The following is a 20585-nucleotide window of genomic DNA, read 5'->3' as shown; positions in this document are numbered from 1 at the left end:
TACAGAGGGATGAAATAGAGCGTAACAAACTAGAAAAAATATTTATCTACAGTTGCAATCCTCTATAAAAAAAAAATTTAAAAATCCTTTGAAATCTTAATCAGTACTTGACGGATTCTTGTGAACACTGCTTTAAGACTTTGTTTAGGTAATTATAAATCACAGCCAAAAGTATTAAAAGTATTCTAATTTATGTCTAACTTCCCAAATCAAAAGGTGAGAAAAAACTAAAATTAAAACTTTAAACCAATAATTTCCTGTAATTCAGTTCTCTGTAAGTCCATCTGTTTATCTAAAGCTCTATTCTGAACTTCTCAAACATATTCAACAAAGTGGAAGTGGGCTTAAATTATACTTCTTTTGAGAACATACATGAGACTCTTCCTTTCCTAAACTTGACTTTATAAGTATAGCAAAATACAAAAGATCTGGTTGAAGAATGTAGTCTATCAAAACATATATGACCTCTTTTAAAGAAGTATTTCTTTTCAAATAGGAAAGCCTGAGATACTTTCATAGATCAGTTATTGCTACCTGTAAATGCTCAAGATCTGACATGTGAACCTTATATTTTGTCATGGTAGAATAGTTTTAGCTCAGAGGAACAAGATCAGCGGAAATAAATAGAAGTGAAATCTCTAAAGGAAGGGATTACTTGTAAGAAGCCAAGAAGTACTAACTAAAACCTTCAGTTTACAAAAACATTCCTAACTTAATATAATAACTACCACACTTGACAGAAATACATTTTTGTCAATTCTACATTATACATATTTACTTAGCCAATTCTATACATTTTAGCACTTTGGAAGTAATTACTAACTATTTAAATATTTAGCAAAAATGACAAAAAATGTGGTTTAGGTCTACATTTAGGGAAACTGAAAATGTACAAGATGATAATTTCTTGAATAGTTGTTTTTTAATTAAAACAAAAACAAATTTAGTGCACTGGATATATTAAAAGAATTAATTCTTTTATTTTTGTCTTTCATGTCCAGCAAGCATTCAAAACCTGCAGCTCAAGTCCTCTTACATATCGATATACAGAAAGGTTAGAATGGGAAAAGAAGCTTTCCTGCATTTTCAACTCTCAATTGGTTTCTCAGCTTTGAATGAATTAGTCACTGAACCATAATGAAGGAAAAACTCTCTCTGCATGCTGGTGCTGCTGCCAAAAGCCAGCTTAGCAGTTTAGCAGCCTTGCTCCAGGTGTTTAACTCCTTCAGTCATTTGACTGTAACACTTCAGCTGTAAACAAGTGGGCTGCTCCATTATTGGGTTTCATGGATCTTAAGATAGCTGTACAGTGTCCTGTTTATTTTTACATGTTTATTTTAAAGCAGAATGATCCAAATATAAAACCAATTTCCGCACACTGATTTCCTTTTTACCTACTCTAACTTCTATGTAACATATTTAAACTTGCCTTTGTATTTCTTAAGAACAACACAGACTCTTACTTCACTATATAATTTTTTTGTAGTAGCTTTTCCAGCTATTGGAGAGGACAAACAAAAAAATGCTTTCTTAGCTTTCTCAGCCAGTCCTGCTCAGCCCTTTTAGCAGGTAGATCTCACAACAAATTTTACAACTGGAGCAAAGAAGCCTCCTTAACTTCACAATTTAAGGGCAGATCACAGGCAAATTTCATTTCTTCAAAGCACCTGCAGTAATTATAGAAACATGAGCCCAAGCAGATCAACAAAATGCCCCCTTCCTCAAAGCCACAGAGATGCAGCAGGGAAATACAGGTCCATAAGCATAAAAAAAAGCCATATGCAGCTACTTAGTGCTCCAGTTAGACAACTTTGTTCATGGTAATGAGTGTTAGCGGTTTAAAAATCTTGGTGATAAAAAGCAGATGCCCAGAAAAAGCTTAATTTGATTTAGAAGAGAGATGTGTCTCTAATAGGTGACCTAACACAGGGACTGGGTCTGTTTTAACATGAGCTGGCAGGGACTGACTTGCAGTCAGTCTTCTGTGGTAGCAAAGTGGGAAGACCTTGCAATTTAGAGAACGTCCCCTGTGGTACAGCTGTTTACACAAGACTTCAGATGGTAATAGCTGAGTGATAAAGTTTGCACATAATCAGGAGGAACTAGTCATCTTTCAACTCTTGTTTATTCTGATAGAAAATCAAACTACTGAAAGTTCACAAGCAGGGATAATGCAGTGTTCCCAAGAACTCCATTTTACCAACATTATGGCATTCTTAGTATCCCTTTCATCTGACTCAAAGCAAATATATTCTCAAAAAAACCCAGTTTTCAGAACCAGTGCAGGCAGTGTCCAAGAAAACACAAAGATTAAATTGACCCTTGTGCAGAAAACCTCTGTGTGCCACACTAGTAATATGCTTTCAAATATACAGAGCTGATTTTTTTTTAACAAAAAGGACATAAGCATTTCTATTTATCACATAATTGAAATGCTCTTTTGTCCCCCTAATCTGCATACCTTTTTCCTTTACACTCTACAGATGATACACAAATAGATTTTAAAGACTTTCAAAGAAATTTTGCAAGGGACATATGAGGATTCAGGCAAGCAGAGCAAATATACCTCTATAGTAAGCAGTTGATACCCTTGAAATGTTTTCATTCAATATGTAATTTAGGGGAATTATAGCATTGAACTGCTGTCACAACATTATCTGCCCCAGCAAGAAAAAAAAAATTTAGCATTACTGAAAGATGATCTGACATTTGGCCTTAAATGAAGGAACACAAGCAAGTTTAATATCTCCTGCTCAAAGGACATTCATAATTGAGTATCTCAACCCAGCCTCAATGCACTGACACATCTCACTAAAAATCCTTTTGATTATTGGTGTTGTTCCCAGCATCTGTTAAACATAATATGTTAGTGTAGTGCAAACATGCCATTTAGCCTGTGATTAAATGTGATTTTAAATATACCTTATGCATGGAGGCTGGAGACATCCATTCTCTGTCCGTACAAGCTGCTCTTCACAGTTAGATAACTAGTGCTTTCTCACATTTCATGAAGAGACTCCTCCAAACTCACTGAGGGAATTCCTGAAAGGACTATGAAATTTCAGCCAGAGCCCCCAAACCAGGGCATGAACCACAGAAAGACTCAGCCTTTTTCAGTACATCAAACAGCTTCTAGTCTATAATTTAAAAAGCAATTAAAAATTACAGAAAGCACAACTGTCTGTGTATGCGATCTCAGCAACTGCTCTGTGGGTTGTCTCATCCCAAACCTGTGTAAACTAAACTTTAAAGAAGTATTTCTCTCTCTGTGGAAGCCCTTTCTGCATATTTCATATCACTTATGGTATTTAAGAGGAAAACATCAACATTAGGTACCTCAGTACCAGCGGCACAGAACTGAATGCCACATACATTTGTACATACAAGCACAAGGTGTCTTCTGTGAACTACGAAAAAGCAAAAGGATTTCCTAGCAGAGAATACAAACTCTTGAAAGGAATTGATTAAAAATTATTTTTGTGCTCCTTCTACTCAACAATTAAGCAGATACGAAAAAGTATATTTTCAGTATAGGTCCTTTATGGACATAGCTATTTTAATAATTAAGCTTTACCCCAAATACTCCATACTTGCAAATACTGAAAATAGTATGCATCCCACCACAGGCAACCACAGGTAGAGACCTGAGTGGTAATACAGTAGGCTGAAGATAAAGCTGTTGCATATGTGCAAATTAGCACAGAGTTAAATGGAGATCTATTGGACATAAAGAGGAAGCTGAAGGCACGTGTTACTGTGCATCAGCAATGACTGTCAGTGATCAGCCCTATAAATCAATATCAATCTAAGCTTTACTTACCTATTATCTGTTCACAAGGAGTACAAAAAAATGTTTTTTCAGTACAGAATATCTCATAGTACAGAATTTAAAATGTAACTAAACTCAATGAATGTACAAATATATCTACTGATTCTAATTAGTAACATAATTTCTGCCTATGATCCTCTATTTTCTTTTGTTATCTTGAAAAGATAATTCTGGGATACTATAATAAATACTTACCCATCAGAATATACATGAAGAATTTAAATGCCAACAGAAATGCCAAGAACTCAAGGTAGTGATGACAGGTTTTGTTGACTAGTTTGTGAACAGCCACCTTATGAATTGTGCCATAAACTCAATTATTATCTGGAGTTGGCTAAAGATACACATGAAGAGAAAACAATGAAATCAAGTATCTAGAATTTGAATTCTAAACTTGAACAGTACCAACACCCATTTCTCCATAATTAATCTCTAGCATGCATGTTATTTCCCAAAAGATTTTTAGTCACTTGCTCTGAGATGTCATATACACACTCTCTATGACTCTGGACAGTATTTGAAGCTCTGCATTCAATACAAGCGAAATCTCTATAAAATTCCTGAATGAAATCCCAACCCTGCTGTAGCTAATAATCATGTTCTCACAAACATCCAAGTGGCCCTGAATTTCTTCATGTTAGGAAACTCAAATGATGTAAAATATCAGTAAGAATGTCAAGTTCCAATGAAAACTAAAATACAGGGCTACTGCCTGAATTATATTGCTTGTTTTGAAGACAAAAGGCTGAGTAGCACATAGGGAGAGTGAAGAAACAAGGAGAAGTGCATCAACACAAGTTCTCAAGCAAAGGCCCTGCATGGATTTGTACATCTTAAATCTCATTATTATTCACTCTCAAGTCAATACTATTACTAAGACACCAAAGTACCCATTTTGTTTAACACAATCCACTGTATTTCCACTGTATGCTATCCTCCAAGAATGTCTGAAATGTTTTAAAATTCTAAATGTTAAAAAAGGACTATTTATTGCATTTATATAAACTATTTAATAACTGTATTAGCAAAGAGGAAAAAAAACAGAAAAAGAAAAAAGTAGTCATTTGTGATGAGCAGTAATCATACAGTAATCACTCCCTTCAGCCACAGCCACTCCTGTCACCAAATAGAAACTATTTGTCTTTGAGAATTCTTTTTAGCCTGTATGAGCATAGTTAACAGTTTGACTTGTTCTGCAAGTTGATTTTAATTGTTTTAATGTGAAAAAAACAGCGATAATTAAATTATCATGCAGATCTCCCAGTCGTGTTGACAGTTTCAATAAGAGAAAGTGCACTTTCACAGCACAGAGTAAATCATGAACAAACCCTTGGAAACTGGCCATGTTGGTACTAGAAGTGCAAGTTGACTAAAAGTATTACATTAATGCTGATAAAGTGCTATAGCAAAATGACAATTATCATTCATTTCAATGATTATTTTCGGAGCCATACAGAGAAAAGAAAAACATCTAACGTGCAACCCTTGTAAGCCAGTAACATAGTACTTTCGTGCTCCTGCAGTATGATGCCAAAATAAATATTTTTCTTTAAATTTTACATCCCCATGTGAATTTGGTGGGGTCATTCTGTCTCTATCATCTACATTAATGCTGTTATATTCAGATTTGCTACAGACAGAACTGAGTTCTTCATTGCCAAATACTTCAGATCCTGCAGCACAATAGGAGAACCCCTGTGATCCTACACAACTATTCCAGAGAGCAGAAGGCCATTTCTGGAGTTTACAAAACACCTTTTAGTCATTCCGATTTTCGTTTGTCTCTTTTGGAGGTGGATTTGGAAGAAATGGACTTGCACAGGTGGATTGCTGAGTCTCAATAGTCTTTTTTCCTCAGGCTCCTTTACCCTTTAGCTCTGCTCGACTTTCTGTGGCACAGTTCAGAGCTCTACTAGATGAGTTCAGAGCACAAATCCTATCACTTGTAAAGAGAATGTACACGCCAGATTCTTTGAATCTTCTTGATTTACCCTAACATTTCTTTGCTACCTTTCTGAAGTAGGCTAAGCTAAGGTAATACATGCCCTTCTCACTCTCTAGACTATGAATCTCTGGATAACTCCACGTAACATTTTCTGAAAGACACAGACAGTGACTATGATGTGCTGCTGATTTTAAATGAAGGCTGCATTCCTATGGCTATGGCAACCATACAAGTTTTCAAAAGGCACATTTATTTCAGATCTTATCTTGAAGAATGAACAGAATTTTGACTGACTCAAGGCCTGTGCCAACAGCAGCTCGCACTGAGCGTGGAGCAGAGTCCCTGGGGACTGAAAGTCAAGCATGTGGAACTCAAGGTGACTAACTGCCCACTTTGTACTGCCAGCCAACACATCCCAAAAATAGGGCACTGCACTGGCTAGGGAAGGATCTTGTTACAGCAGACAGAGGATATTACCAGCACAGTGTATGTCAGCTACTATTTGTCCCTACCAGATAATACTTTGGGCTGAGCATTTAAAGACAGTTAAGACCACCCCTTGGTTTTGAGCCAGGAGATTTAACCCCAGAAGTCAGCGCTACTGCACAATTTGTGGTGTAAACTAGAAGGTTGTCAAAACATTTGCAAATGTGCTTACAAATCAAATAAATTGCTTCATTTGCAACTACACTTTACGGTAAGTGCAGAAGCATAAGGCTACTGATTTTTATTGTATATATTCCCAGCTGTGGAAGTAGAATTTTCTATAGAAGAAACTTCATTTAGAACTAGCTCTTTCTAAAGGCAGGTGAAACAAAGAGCACAATAAGGCCAGTGACCGTATTCATACTACCCTATAGAAGCATAAAGAGCCTTTTGTACACCAAAAATATATATTTATAAATTACACATATATATGCACACACATATATGTACATAAGCACTGTATATCTTTAGTTTAAGACGAGTTTAGCTAATGTGATTTTGATTCCTTTTCCAAATGTTGATATCAGAAAAGAAATTTAGTTCAGTTTCATCAGTTAGAATTCTGACTTGCCAACTTACCCAGCCTAGAGGACTGCAAACTCCATCATTTACAAGGCACACATTCTGCTTTGATCCTGCTTGTGCTAAATGCCAGCAGTCACCTAGTGTGGAATATTGCTGTGGCCCTTCTGTTTCTATGCTAATGGCTTTTCAAGCTACACACAGTTCTGCTATGGAAAAAGAGGTTTCAAAGACAAAAGGAGCTACTTTTATTCAAATACTACCTCACACTTACTAGTATATAATAATAAATTTCTTATTTGAGATACAAATATACTAGTACAAAGTCTAGAAAACATGGTCCTAATTTTGTGTAACCAAGATTGCGCTGGCTCAAGACTTTGCAAGCCCCCACAGACAGACTGAGAAATAAAGGGCAATGCATGGCACCCCTGCAGCTACCTGGTTTGTCAGCAGGAACCTAGAAGGCAGTTTCAGGGCTTTTGGAAACCAAGGCCTCCAAAGGAGCACACACCCCACATAACACTGACAGCATTTACGGTCTGAAGGAGTTGAGAAAAGATATCAGTCATTTCAGACCTTCTTTTCACTTCTCTGTCCTTCTCCCTTCATTCACAATGACAGAAAATTTACACTTTTTGCTTGCAAGCAGCAAATTAAACATAATGAAAATCCAAATAGGGGACGGGTCTTTCTAAGTATTTCAAATAGAAGAACACCACCTCCAAGTTTAAGAGCACTGATTCTACTTCCAGCCACACTGATCCTGAAGACTAAGTTATCAGAAGCTTAACAGAATAATCACAAAGAAACAACTATTATACAATTAGAGAAACATCTCTCAACTGTGTTTATACTTTTTAAGAAACTATGTATTTTTGAAATGCTATGCCTTGTGTTCAAACAATGCCCAGTAGATTATGTCTGTGCCCTACAAATCCTGCCTTTATAAAGTACAATGCACAGCTTTTATATTTTATCACTCTTATAAAACACAGAACAAGATTTTCTTTCAAGAACAACACTTTTTGGACTGGAGTAACAACAGAAAAAAGGACACCTTCTTAGCTGACATCATAGCACTACCTATATAAAATGGACCAAGGTTCACATTAACATGATAAACATTTGAAACACAGATTTTGCTTATTTCAGGAGTCTTAAAAGGTTTTCTGAGGAGTGAGACATAAAATAAAAGAAATAAAAATGTTAAATAATTCTCTCTTCTGCTATAAATCATTGAGCTGCTTTTCCCAAATCCACTAATAAAAACAGTGATTGTATTTCATGTTACAGTTATCTACAAAAGACCATTCTTAATTGCTCTTAAGGCATAATGTTTTATTTTAGCCATGTTCACATTTTATTATAGAAGACTAATGGGGCATATACTCTAGCAGAACTTATTTTAAACCTTGGACCAGTCAACTATAAAGAGGGTATAAAAATAGTTATAGAGGCAAAATAAAAATTAAAAACTACAGCTAAGCTTTCAGATTTACAGGTCTAATAAAATGTGTCATAAACTTTTGCTTTCATTCCAAAGCTTTGTCATAAGAACATGCAGAATCTTTCTCCATTTCAAAAGTCTATGTTCAAATGTTAAATCTTCCTGTTTTCATTTTTAGTTTATAGTCTTGCTTGGGTACATGTAATTTCTTCAAATTTATTGCTATTTCATTAAATATCCCTACTGATCAGAATGCAAGAGTGATAAGAAGGAGAACCATTACAGGATAATAATAATAACTTCATGGCATTTCTTGTTAATGAAGTAATAACAAGAGGCCTTTAGGCTTTCTGCTTCAAAGTTTATTTAACCAAACTACTTTATTTTTATCTTATTAACCAGAACCCTCAAGTTGTCATTACCCTAATAACAATTTGAATACCTACTGGATTTATTTACCAAATTAGTTAAAGAATAAAATAATAAGTTAGACCTAAGAACTTATAAAACCTCATGATATTAGACTGAGATGACCTCGTCTGGATGTAATACTGAGTTAGCACTGATTCGAGACGATAGGTGTTGCTATGCTGTTTGGAGCAAGATCTCCCAGAAAAGGCTGAAATCCTAATCCTTTACCATATATAATTATTTTCTAGATCAAAGAAATTAGCACTTGTGTCCTTAAAAATTCTAGCTCGTTTATGTCATCCGGCCTACTAGCTTTTGCTTATTAGCTGCAGCTGGATACCATTCCATTCTATTTCCAAACTTAACCATATTGATTTTCTGAGCTGCAACTCAAGTACAAATCTCTTGATATGGGGGTTATGATTTGGAAAAAAGTCTTCTTAAAAGAAAAAAAAAAAATCACGTTGAGCTTTACTGTCACATTGGAAAGTCAGAACTACCCCAACCTTGTGGGGTCTTGGCTTCTTTATATATTTCCTAATTTTCAATCTACTCTTGTAGTTTTTGAGGTCTGTACTTGATTCCAGTGGTGGTTTATTTTCATGGTAAAGCCACGTCTTAAAATGGCTCACGTGGTTTACTTGCCAAAGGGCTGCAGAAATAACACCATTGCCTTTCATGGCAACAACAAATAAGAGAGACAGTGTAAGAACTTATTTTTTTTCCTACAAGAGTAAATTATTGCACATGAATATTTTGGAACAACCTGGTAGCAAAGAGGCAAAAGGATTTGACTGAAAGTCTAATGCTGGCAAGGTGCACAGTCACCCGATGGTTTTTGTTCAAGTTTAACTAGGAACTGGTTATAGCCATGGAAGCCCCATCTCTTGCTCACAGAATGGGCTAGTTCTTTAGTTCAGTGCCACAATACTCAGGTCTATGTACTATTTTGGTAGGCTGCATTCTGCTAAATATAACAAATTTTCAGGCGGAAGGAGCTGTGAAAATCTCCATCACATGAACTGAGTGTAATTTCTCTAATTGTTCTGTTCCATTTCTAGAGTTAATCAACTCTAGTACAAAAGCAAATTATTTGTGTGCAAAACATTCTTATTTGCTAGGTGCACAGTAAGTCCTCCACAGAGAAAACTGCTTCATTATGCACATACACAAAATGACGTGTGCAAAAAAACGTATGTGCAATAGATAGCTCTATGTCCCCCAGATATCAGCAGCTAACAGGTTTATTTCTAATTCCCCGTCATACTCCTCTGCCACAAACACTTTTAAATAGAAGAATCTTGAACTGGCTCAGGTTTGTTCCCAGCAGGCATACTTGTAAAGATAAAAAGACTAAGAATTTTTTTTTCCCCTGCTTACTCCCTATTTTGGTAGTTACTAACAAGAAGGGCCAAGGAAGGAATGGAATGTTTAGCTCAGCACCACAGCCTGATCTTGCAGAAAAAAAACCCACAAGAGCAGTCAAGCAGAGTAACTCTGTTCCTATTTCTGGGTTTAAATTTCCATGCCAGGTTGTCTTTAATGTCTCGTTCTCAAAGTTTTCCTACTCTTAATCCTTCTTGGTAAAAAAATTTGTTTTGTTTTTTTTTCATCCTGCAGCTTCTGGCAGCAAGTGGTATGTAAATGTTCAGTAGCCCATCTGAACCCTGTTTCAGAACAAAACAATTTCAGTTTCTAAGTGTCTGAATTACTTTAACTAAATCTGAGGATTTACCTATTGAAGCTTGAGCAGCTCCCTTTCAACTCTGAATGAAGGAAGAATTATGAGACTGGAGTTATTCAATGAGAGCTATCTGTCCTGGCACTTAATCAAAGGGATTAGGATTTGGAAAGAAAAGCCTACAGGTGATCCTCCAGGAAGCATACCAAGCAGTTATCAAAAACATACAAGTTCAAAGCAGCTCAATTTTCATATGTTAAAAGTATTTGGATGAAGCCTCAGGCTTGTTTCTAGGTAAAGAATTGTGTTAAAGCTGTTTGTACTTGCATACTTAGTAGACAAGGGAATGAAATAGCATGTGGTGAAGCAGTACTAGGTCCATCTAACCCTAATGTAACACGATAAATCAATCTTGTTCTGTTAGTGAAACATGATCTGATACTGAGTCCAGCTTTCAGTGCTCTTTTCTCACCCCAGCAGTCATAACAGACACTCATTTACCTCTTCAGTAAAGAAAGCTGTCATAACATAAAGGGAAAGAAGTTACATGCTACATCAAGTGCTTTAATAATTGTTATTAATCATGTAACTCTGTTCTCCCCCTCCACTTAATAGACTGAACTTAAAATATATTCAGTACCTTTAATTCATAAGACTATTTTTTAAGTATTAAAATACTAATAATCAGAGATCTTAGTCAATTAGAGGTGCCAAAATTTAAAGTTAACTCATATCTCAACTGCAATGATTTTTATTTACCACAAGCATTACATCACATTGGCAAAAAAAGGGAAGGTTAGGGACAATGAACAGCATGTTCTGTCTCATTGCCAAAAGAAGGAACACTTGAGTAGCAAGGCTGTGGATTCAAGACAAAGTACTTGGGAGTTATAAGCCTCCCCACCACATCTCTGAGATGGTTTTCCTTGCCAGGCACAGGCAGTTACATTTTACATGGAATAAACGGAGACAGAAATAGGAAGAATCCACTTTACATACTATGAAAGTCAACACCAAACCATCCTCTGCAAAGTACACCCAATGTGCAAATAGCACAAGAGATGCAGAGCTGTCATCCCCAGCAGCAGCAGCTGAGGGGTCCTTGGCACCAACAGTCTGGAAACTAAGACAGTTCTTACAGTATTGAGGGCACACAAAAATCCTTAAAACTCAAGAGGTTCTAAGTATGTATATATATACACACATCTCCCTAGGTAGATATTTATACATGGGTACATACACACTTATGTATATTTATACATCTATATATCTATAAATCATTATCTCAACTTGAGGGCAAGTGATCCACGGCCCAGTCCACAGGTAAGGAGAATGGCACTGAAAGGGAAAAACTATTTCCATGCAGAAAGGAAGAGGAAGGGGAAATATGTTGGGCATCCCAGCTGTCAGTCTTCACCTGATAATATTTAGAAAATCCCACTGTTTCTTGTCTTCATGTTGTTAATATGACCATCCTATGTACAGACCATATGTATAATCTTGCATAACAGCAACCAACTAACTGAATTCCATGTGAAGGAAGTAAAGATTTCTGGCAAAGTCATGAAGCAAATTTGGAGTATCATACCAGCCCAATTAACATAAAAGCAAAAGTTTCCTGAAATGACAAAACTTGGAGCTACACAGTACATGTGGGAAAAGGACTTTAAAAGTAAATGTTTAAAATACTCTATATGTGTACCAAAATACTGATTTGTCAATATTTACAAGACTATTTAATTTACAAGACTAATAATTTTTAACCAAGACTTGTATCGTGGACTTTTCACAAGGTCCCAGTCTTAATTTAAACAAATAAGGGAAAACAAACTGTGGGTTTGGAGAAAATAATTTTGAGTGGTTCATTACAGATTGCTCAGAATAGTTGCATTACACACTCCTGAAATACAAACCTTGTAGCAAACATAAACTGCAGCAGAGCTATCAGGCACAGCTCAGAAACAATACCATAATACTGACTCTCCGTGGCTTCCTATCATCTTTACATTGGTAATTTGAAAATTACCCATTTAAATACACTTCAGAGACAATACTGAAGTCCTTATTTGGGCCAAATTCACATTTCAGAGCAACAAGATTTAGATCAAAAGTGTTTAATAATGAGGAACTGGAATAAATTTAAGTTTATATCCTGATTCTGCCTCCATACAGTCTCATATGCTACAGTTGTAAAATCAAAGCCTTAAATGTTCATAGGTAAAAACTATGAAGAAAAACATGCAACAGTTTTCTTATATGTCCTTCACAATTATTCTCTAAAAATGCAGTTATTGAACAGAAACAGATTGAAACAATGGAAGTCTACTAAACATATCTTCACTCCAAGTAAAATATACAGGTTTATTTTGGACTTATGATTATATAAGTGAAACTAAAGGAGTAAGAAGTCTTACTTTATAAACACAGGTTTCAAGGCATTACATTATCAAAAATCTGTGTGCTAGACTACAAAACTAACATAATACTTCATATTTTGAGCCTGCCGATAGAGAAATTAGCTTCCAAAGTCTTTAAAGATCCCAGTCATCTTTAGGGAACTGCCAGGTGCCCTAATTATTTCTCTATTTCACTGTAAGTGGGACTTACACCTGTATCAATGGACACTACTCACAATCCTGGCAGTGTGTTAGACACCACATAAACAAAGAGTAGTAGTCAGTCATGAAGAGGACAAATAAAGCAGGAGGAACTCTGTGTTATGATTACAATAGTACAGAGACATCAAGTACATTCCCTCAGTACCTATACAAAGGGTAAAAGCTGAGGGAAAGCTGGAATTGAATCCATATCTCTTATCTCTCTTTCCAGAGCATAGAAAAAAACCTTAACAAAGTCAACAATAGCTGAGGGCACTCAGCACCTTGTAAGATCAGCCAGCAAGAAGTTCATCTTTCTTTAAAATAAAGCTATTGAAAGCCAAATATCACTGTCATTCATAACAGTGTAACCCCATAAACATTCCTTATTTCAGAGGAGATCCTCAGAGTGGAATTTGGCTCTGCAAAGAGTCAGTTATTGAAACTGATGAGTTTGGTGAGGAATTTTAACTAACTTCAGTGGAGTTCCATGGGATTTACAGCAGTGTAACAGTGTACTTGTCCTTGTACAACTAAAATAAAAGGCTATGCCAGTTAGCTCTCATAAAAATAGAAAGGGCTGTTACCATCACAACATAAACACTGGAATACATCTTGTGTACACTGCTAAAAAAAAAAAAAAAAAAAAGAGATGTATTGCATGATTGCTACAATTCTATTTTTATGTCTTTTTGCCAAAAAGAAAATATGGTTTTAATATAGGTTTACATCTGCGTGGTATTACATGCATGTAAAACAGATGTAACCCAATTACATTTTCATTTAAATTGCTAAATAGCTACTTAAGTAAAAAGCTAAAATAACATACAAACAACAGTTCCTATAATAACAAGTGTTCTCAGAATTAAACGAAAGGGATCAAAGCTACAGCACACAAAATTTGAGCTGGTCTTTGAAAAAGATACAGTGACATAACAGCACTGTATTGATTTACTCAGTAATTTAATGTCTCTACAACTCAGCCAGAAGACACATCTCAGTTTAGCAGAGACACATGGAGGAAAATTCAGGGAGTTTATACAAAGACTTTGGATCTCATAGAGATTAGACATACTCTTCTAGAGATTATGTAGCAAAATCTCAAATTGGAAATTAGAATACCAGTGCAATACATTCAACTTGATTATAGTTTTAGTCAGACCTGTCTGAACTGGCTGGACTCAGAAATCAGCTCTTCAGTTCAAATTCACATTATTTTCACTTTTCCTGAGACCTTAATTTTATTCAGTTACTTCCTTGATAACTAGTTATAAACCACCTAAATTTATGATTCTGTTTTCCCCTAATCCAGCAGACCTTAACAAATCCCCTTAAAACATTTTAGTAGGAAATTTAAGCATTAGTTTTCACAACCCACACGGTTTATTTTGCATATGCATATGCATATGTTAGCTAAAGCTAGGATTTGCTTGAAAAGAATATCTACAAACATACAAATGTCACCCAGGAATTGCTTTTGTCTATGAGATGGCTTGGCTGACACTGGAAGCAGCAGCAGACTACCAGACTGATCTGAGCTGGCCACTCCCTGCTAAGCCACACCTCTTGTCCTCTTGCTATTTATCTTGGAATTTTGGTCTTGAACTATAGCAAAGTCTAAGGAATAACACAGCTGACCATGTGTTTCATCTAACAGCAGCTTGAATGCAGGACAAGGTAAGTAAAAGCACAAGCTATTTAACCTTCCCCCTTACACAAAACCATATGTAATTTCCAAGAGAAACTTGAGGGTTGTTAAAATGATAGGAGACACATTTGAAACAACTTCAGTTCCCAACCAGGTCAACAAAAGTTCAGATTGCTCAGCATTTAATTAAAGGTACTCAGTATGAGTTGAGGAGCCATGTGAAATTCCCATTTTCCTTCATTCTATTTTATTAATAGTCTACTCCTTGCTAGCTTTTATGCATCCAGACATGACAACCAGAGATTTAATATTTACAGAAAATTACTTAATACATAATAAACACTTTACTCTATACAAAAATTTGACCTTAAAACCAAAAACTGAAAACAAAATGTGGGCTTTAAGGCACTTTACCAATTTGGGGGAATATGCAAAGCCAGGAAGTAGATCTGAGTACTCCCTGTGGCTGTTGTACATCAGAAGGAAATAGGACTATTGAAAAGTCCTATTTATTATTTATAGATCAAATAACATCACCAACATTAGGTGCAAGAAGTTTTTGAAGCAAAGGTTTTGTCTCCTCCAACATCCTTTATGCTACCTAGAACAAAGAGGAGTGAGGCCTGATGACAGCAGGCTGCTGAGTGCAGAGACTCCTGGTTCCCAAATTCCTGATGTTGCACATCCTCTCCTTTTGTGCACTGAGGCTGAGTACATATAGGCTGAAGTACATTTTTACATGTTTTGGTATACATCTAGGCCAACAGGGAAAAAAAAAAAAAGGATACATTTATCTTGCAGGAGCAAAGCTTTTTCTTTGCTCATTTTAAAGAGATTATCTTCATTAAAAAAAAACATGAATTAACTTGCCAGGCAGTTGTTATTCTGCTGTTCTGTTCTGTGAGTCTGGACAGAGCAAATCAGCTTTATAAAAACTTCCTTTTCACATAATACTGAGGCCTTGTATTACTATTTCTAGGAAACTTGTTATCTTCTGAATGAAAAAAGAATTCTGTGGTTTTTTCCATTGAAAAAAAAGCAACAGTAGTTACTTTATCATGAAAGGTTCACTGTATGCAGTCATACACATTAGAACACTGACACTTCTAAAGGAGGAATCAGCCTCTGACCCTATTTTGAAGTGCCAGTACCACTTTAGTGCTTGCATTTTAAAATATTTATTTCCCTCATAGATATTTTATGTGTAGATCTCAGTCCCTCAGCAGCAAATATTTTTATTTTCACATTAGCAGAAGCCCAAGATGCCCTAACACAAAACGCTTTCCTTCTTGGAAATCAGATTGTCTTCTTCTGTATTAAAATTAAATACATAAAATCATGTCTGCATTTGGTAATGACAGGTGTAGAATCAAAAATATGGAAACACAAATTCTTCAGCAAAATGGTATATTCCTCTCTGGGAAGGAAATATACTTTGTTTTGAATTGCTGTATTTATGCTTTGAGATCATTTATATCACTTTCTAACTTAGCTCTATTTCCTCTAGGAATATATAGCTCTGCAACTTCTTTTTCTGGACGGGGCCACATAGAAGACTCTGATTACCAGAAAGTCAAGAAACTGACCCATTGAAGAATTATTTTTAATTCTTTTTCAGTTTTCAAGTTATCACACTTTCAAGCAAGTTTCTCTTCCTCACAAACATTAATTGCATTTCTGAATGCTGCCAGAACAGAAGCCAACAGTTCTGCACAGAAATCTGGTAACCAGGAATCCGTCAGTGCCAGCACGGTGGAACTGCTACTTTTTTCTGTAATACCTCCAATGCAATTAAAATCAAGACTGTCTGACAGGATAAATCACTACCAGGAGAAACACTCTGCCTCCTGACACAAGCTACCTTTCATAAGATAAGAACAAGTTAAGTTACCCTCAGATATGTATATGCTTTTGTTCCTTAATGTCAGCTAACTACAATATGAACTTCCCAATCATTTTCAGGTCCTTTTTTTCCCCCCCATCTCTCTTTTTTTTTTTATCACTCATCTTATTGGAAAAGTCCTTCCAAAATGCTGATTTTTATTATCATGATAGGAAAAAAAAAAGTATATTAGATCTCAGTTTCCACCTCCATTTTTATTCCTCTTATATGAACTGATTGTCAGTTTACTACCTTTGTGTCAGGTTTCCATCAACTTTCTGATCACCTCAGGTTGGGCCACCTTGTGTCCACAGAAATCATTTCCACTAAATGGTGTAATACTTGCCTTGAACATTTTTAGAGGCTTTACTATTTCCACTCTCCTTTATTGCCCTTAATCTTGCTGGGCCCACAGTCCTTAAAATCTGTTTGTGTCTGAGCATTTAAGGTTCATTTGCTTCTCATTTGATATTCTCTTCCATGTCTTCCAGCAGGTCCTTCTCCCACAGCCCACTCTTGGTCCACTCACTCTTTAAATGAACAGTTCCTTCATATGGAATGTATTAACTTTTGCTTTCCAACATAATAAATGCTTTGCTGTCTATTGATTTGACCCCACTGTCAAATTCTCATGATGTCCCTGACATCTCTGAATTTCTTATCAACATAAAAACTTCAAATGACTTTGATCCATCTTCTACAATCCCTGAGTCCCTGTTTTTGCATGTTGGGTTAGGGAATTCAGAAAATTACTTCAAGACACATAGTAACATATAGCAATATAATATGTGTTACATGTAATTTTCACTAGTAATTTATCTCAGAGCATACACATGCCATTCTAAGCTGATCAGGCTGCTACCAAAGAAATGAAGAAATTTGTCTGCCTTCTTTATGAAATTTAATATGGCTAGAGATATTTGTCCTCTTGTTTGTAAGACATAGGATGTTCACCATCTCTCTCTTTCCTGTCCTTACTCTATACTGTATTTATCTTGACATCATGCAAGTCAACATTGACTTATTAGTTTGATAAAGCAAAACATGTGACTTTCCTGAACTGATAGAAACTTATCCTATATACTTATATTCTATGTAGATACAAAGTGGCTACACCCAAGATGATATGCTTCCAGAGGAATGCCAGACCCAGGTCAAGGAATGTGTAAGAAAACAATCTTTCTGAATTTTCCTCTATTGTATGAGGTAATGTACCAAACAAACTTTACCTATTTTCATTTGGACTTCTAAAATCTGTGGGGATGGAAAAGTACCCAGGAACTGTTTCTTTGACTGATTTGCATGTTACATCAAACAAGCAGATACTTATTTTTCCCCATGTGTGGCATAACAGAGAAGACAATTAATTCCCACACTTGTAAAATTTCATAAATTTCACTTGAGTCTTTATATATAAATTTTTTTAAACAAACCTCCACCTAAAAGGCTAAAAGAAATGTTGCTTTATTAAGCAGCATATGGAAATAAGCATACCACTTTCAAAGACATAATATGGAGAGAGTAGCAGGGATAAAATGAAAAGAATATAAGTATAGAGAGATCCTTCTGGGACCCTTAAAGTTTTATGAGAATAGCCCTAGCAAAAGATCTCTGAATCTGTAAATGTAAATTAATTGAAGAAATTGAATCTTTACCTGCATAAATTTGTTAAATGTAACAATTAAAATCTATTTAAATGTTAATGATCTGAAATTTAAAATGTGCCCCCTATTAACAGCAATGAAACCCTCTACAATTTAATCAATATTAATGAAAGAAAAATGTTAAGGTAACAAAACCTGATGCATTAGAAGCTATTGGGGAACAGGATTTTTTTTTTAATTAAGTTTTCAATAACCAGACACATTACAGTACTGTATAAAAGATAATATATTGTACAAAAAAAATCTGCAAAGGGTGATTTTAGGAAGAGATAACAATTCTTTATATGCTTTGGAAGGTTATTCATCATTAGGTACCTCACATACACTAACTAACTACTTGACATTAGAAGTTGAACAAGTAACTTAAGAAGCTGAAGAACAAAGTTTGAAATAAGTCATTCACAACTACCTAAAATACATGTCTCCTCTGTGCATATTGTCAGTAAAAAACTCACCTCATCCCAAACTGCTGAGTAATCTATGGAAACAAAGCAAATATCAGCTGTTATACTGTATCCTATAGTTGTGTCCTGTTTTTGAATTCTAATGTTTTTACACAGTTGTTAACAGTATCTTCTAAAACTCATATCCTACCTGTCAGGCAGAGCTCTCTATGGAATGACAGTTTTTCTGTTATTTCTCATCATCCACAATTGAACTGCCATATATATATTTTTTTTATACACTTTTTTTTTTGCAGTGGTTTTTAAACACAGAGTAAAAAGAGTCTATCTATGCACAACTGTTGTACTTCCGTCCAACAGGTTTCATATCTCAGGAGGGAAATACCCTCAAAATTTTTTGTCGCAGGTAAATCCATATATACATTAAGACTCAACTGTGAAGTCCTCTTCAACCCGAGACTTTCTATGAACCATTTTACATATTACTAGTTCCCCTTTCAAAACTTGACTCCTCTCCCCAGCAGTAGAAAAGAAGGTAGGTACAGATGAGACCAAATTCAGGCAAAGAAAAATGGAAGACCATTTTGCATCCTGGGAGCCAGGATGTGTCCTAGTTAGAACTGCAAACACACTGTAGGAGATTCAAAATCAATCCCAAACCTGGGTACCTAAAAGAATTTCTAAGATTAAATCAGACATTAATGAATTGAAGAACAGGTGGTGGAGATGGATCTACAAGTAACCCTAAAGTAGCTCAGCATACAGATGTTTGCCCTTTGTCCTATGAATGTCCCATCAAGGCTTTTATAAAGGCTTGAACATCACCTGGGTAGTGACTGGGTACCTACCACTGAGGCCCCAACTCCCTGGATCCATAACTGTGCTGTACCACCAGAGGGCACAAAGACATGGAAGTGCAGATCCCCCACTGGAATTACATGGATCCGCATCCCTAGAACTAGGTATTGAGGTTCTTGGACTTAACCCAGAGAATGAATAATTAGAAGTAAAATGAAATTCCAGTTAGGAAGAAAAACGAACTAATTTACAGGAATATGGTGATGTTTGAATATGATTAGGTGCCAAAGCATGAAGAACTGAACAATTTTGGTTCCCTGCCTCAAAGCATAGACACTAAAATTAAGAAAGACAAAGAAGAATGATATGGAAAGGACTCCATATGAAAAATATTTAATAAAGACTGTCAAACCTAGAAAAGTGATTGCAAAAGAGATGCAACAGAATTTGATAAAATCATGAATGAACAAAAAAAAAAAGCACCATTCCAACCAAAAGCACAAACTTTACATAGGGAATTGTCCAGCTCAAGGGTGCCTACAGCCACACCATCCTGAGAGCATCCAATCCCATCTGATCCTGGAAGCTAAGCGGGGTCAGGCCCAGTTAGTATTGGAAGGGAGACCTCCTGGGAATACTGGGTGCTGTGTAGGCCTTTGAGCCCACAGAGCTCAAGGAGTGCCTGGATGGTGCTCTCAGGCTCATGGTGTGACTCTCAGGGATGGTCCTGTGGCAGGGCCAGGAGTTGGACTCAACGACACTTGTGAGCCCCTTCCAACTCTGCATATTCTGTGAATTAACTTTTCACTCTTTCCTAAAAAAGAAATAAACATGCAAAAGCAGATTGAGCTTTTGGTTTGGTGGGATTTGGGGGCTTGTGGAATTTTTGGGTTTGGTGGTCTGTTTTGGGTTTTTTGGGTGGAAAGAGTAGTGCAACTGCTCAGAACAGAATAGCAACACTGTTAAAAGTCCACATAAATTAAAAATGATTGCATAAATTCACCAAGAACAAGTATCTACGCAGGACCATTAAAGTTATCACCTTTGCAATTTGTGTCTAAAGTTAGACACAAATTGCTAGAGCTGGATCAATAGTCACAGAGAGAATCGTTAGATACTGTCCTTATTATCTTCCCCCCTCCCCTTTTTGCTGTGTGCCATTGTCCATCTCTGTGTGGCACTGAAAGGTTTTTGGTTTGACCTGGCATGGTGTTGCCTACCATGGGGGATAGAGAGCAGCACAACAGATTATTATAGGAAACATCCCT

At 36.0% G+C, this 20585-nt stretch overlaps 1 protein-coding gene and 1 pseudogene across 1 annotated transcript in view; one reads left to right on the top strand and one right to left on the bottom strand.

Moving 5' to 3' along the window:
- FTO (FTO alpha-ketoglutarate dependent dioxygenase) overlaps nt 1-20585 on the bottom strand; it is a 195318-nt gene that overhangs the window by 79627 nt on the left and 95106 nt on the right. The gene's annotated exons all lie outside the window — the stretch shown is intronic.
- LOC112841435 lies at nt 19853-19972 on the top strand (annotated as a pseudogene).

The sequence above is a fragment of the Manacus vitellinus genome, unplaced genomic scaffold (assembly GCF_001715985.3).
Source record: "Manacus vitellinus isolate BGI_N305 unplaced genomic scaffold, ASM171598v3 scaffold_10_pilon, whole genome shotgun sequence".
In the NCBI taxonomy this organism is placed as follows: domain Eukaryota; kingdom Metazoa; phylum Chordata; class Aves; order Passeriformes; family Pipridae; genus Manacus; species Manacus vitellinus.
This window is presented reverse-complemented; position numbering and strand designations above follow the sequence as displayed.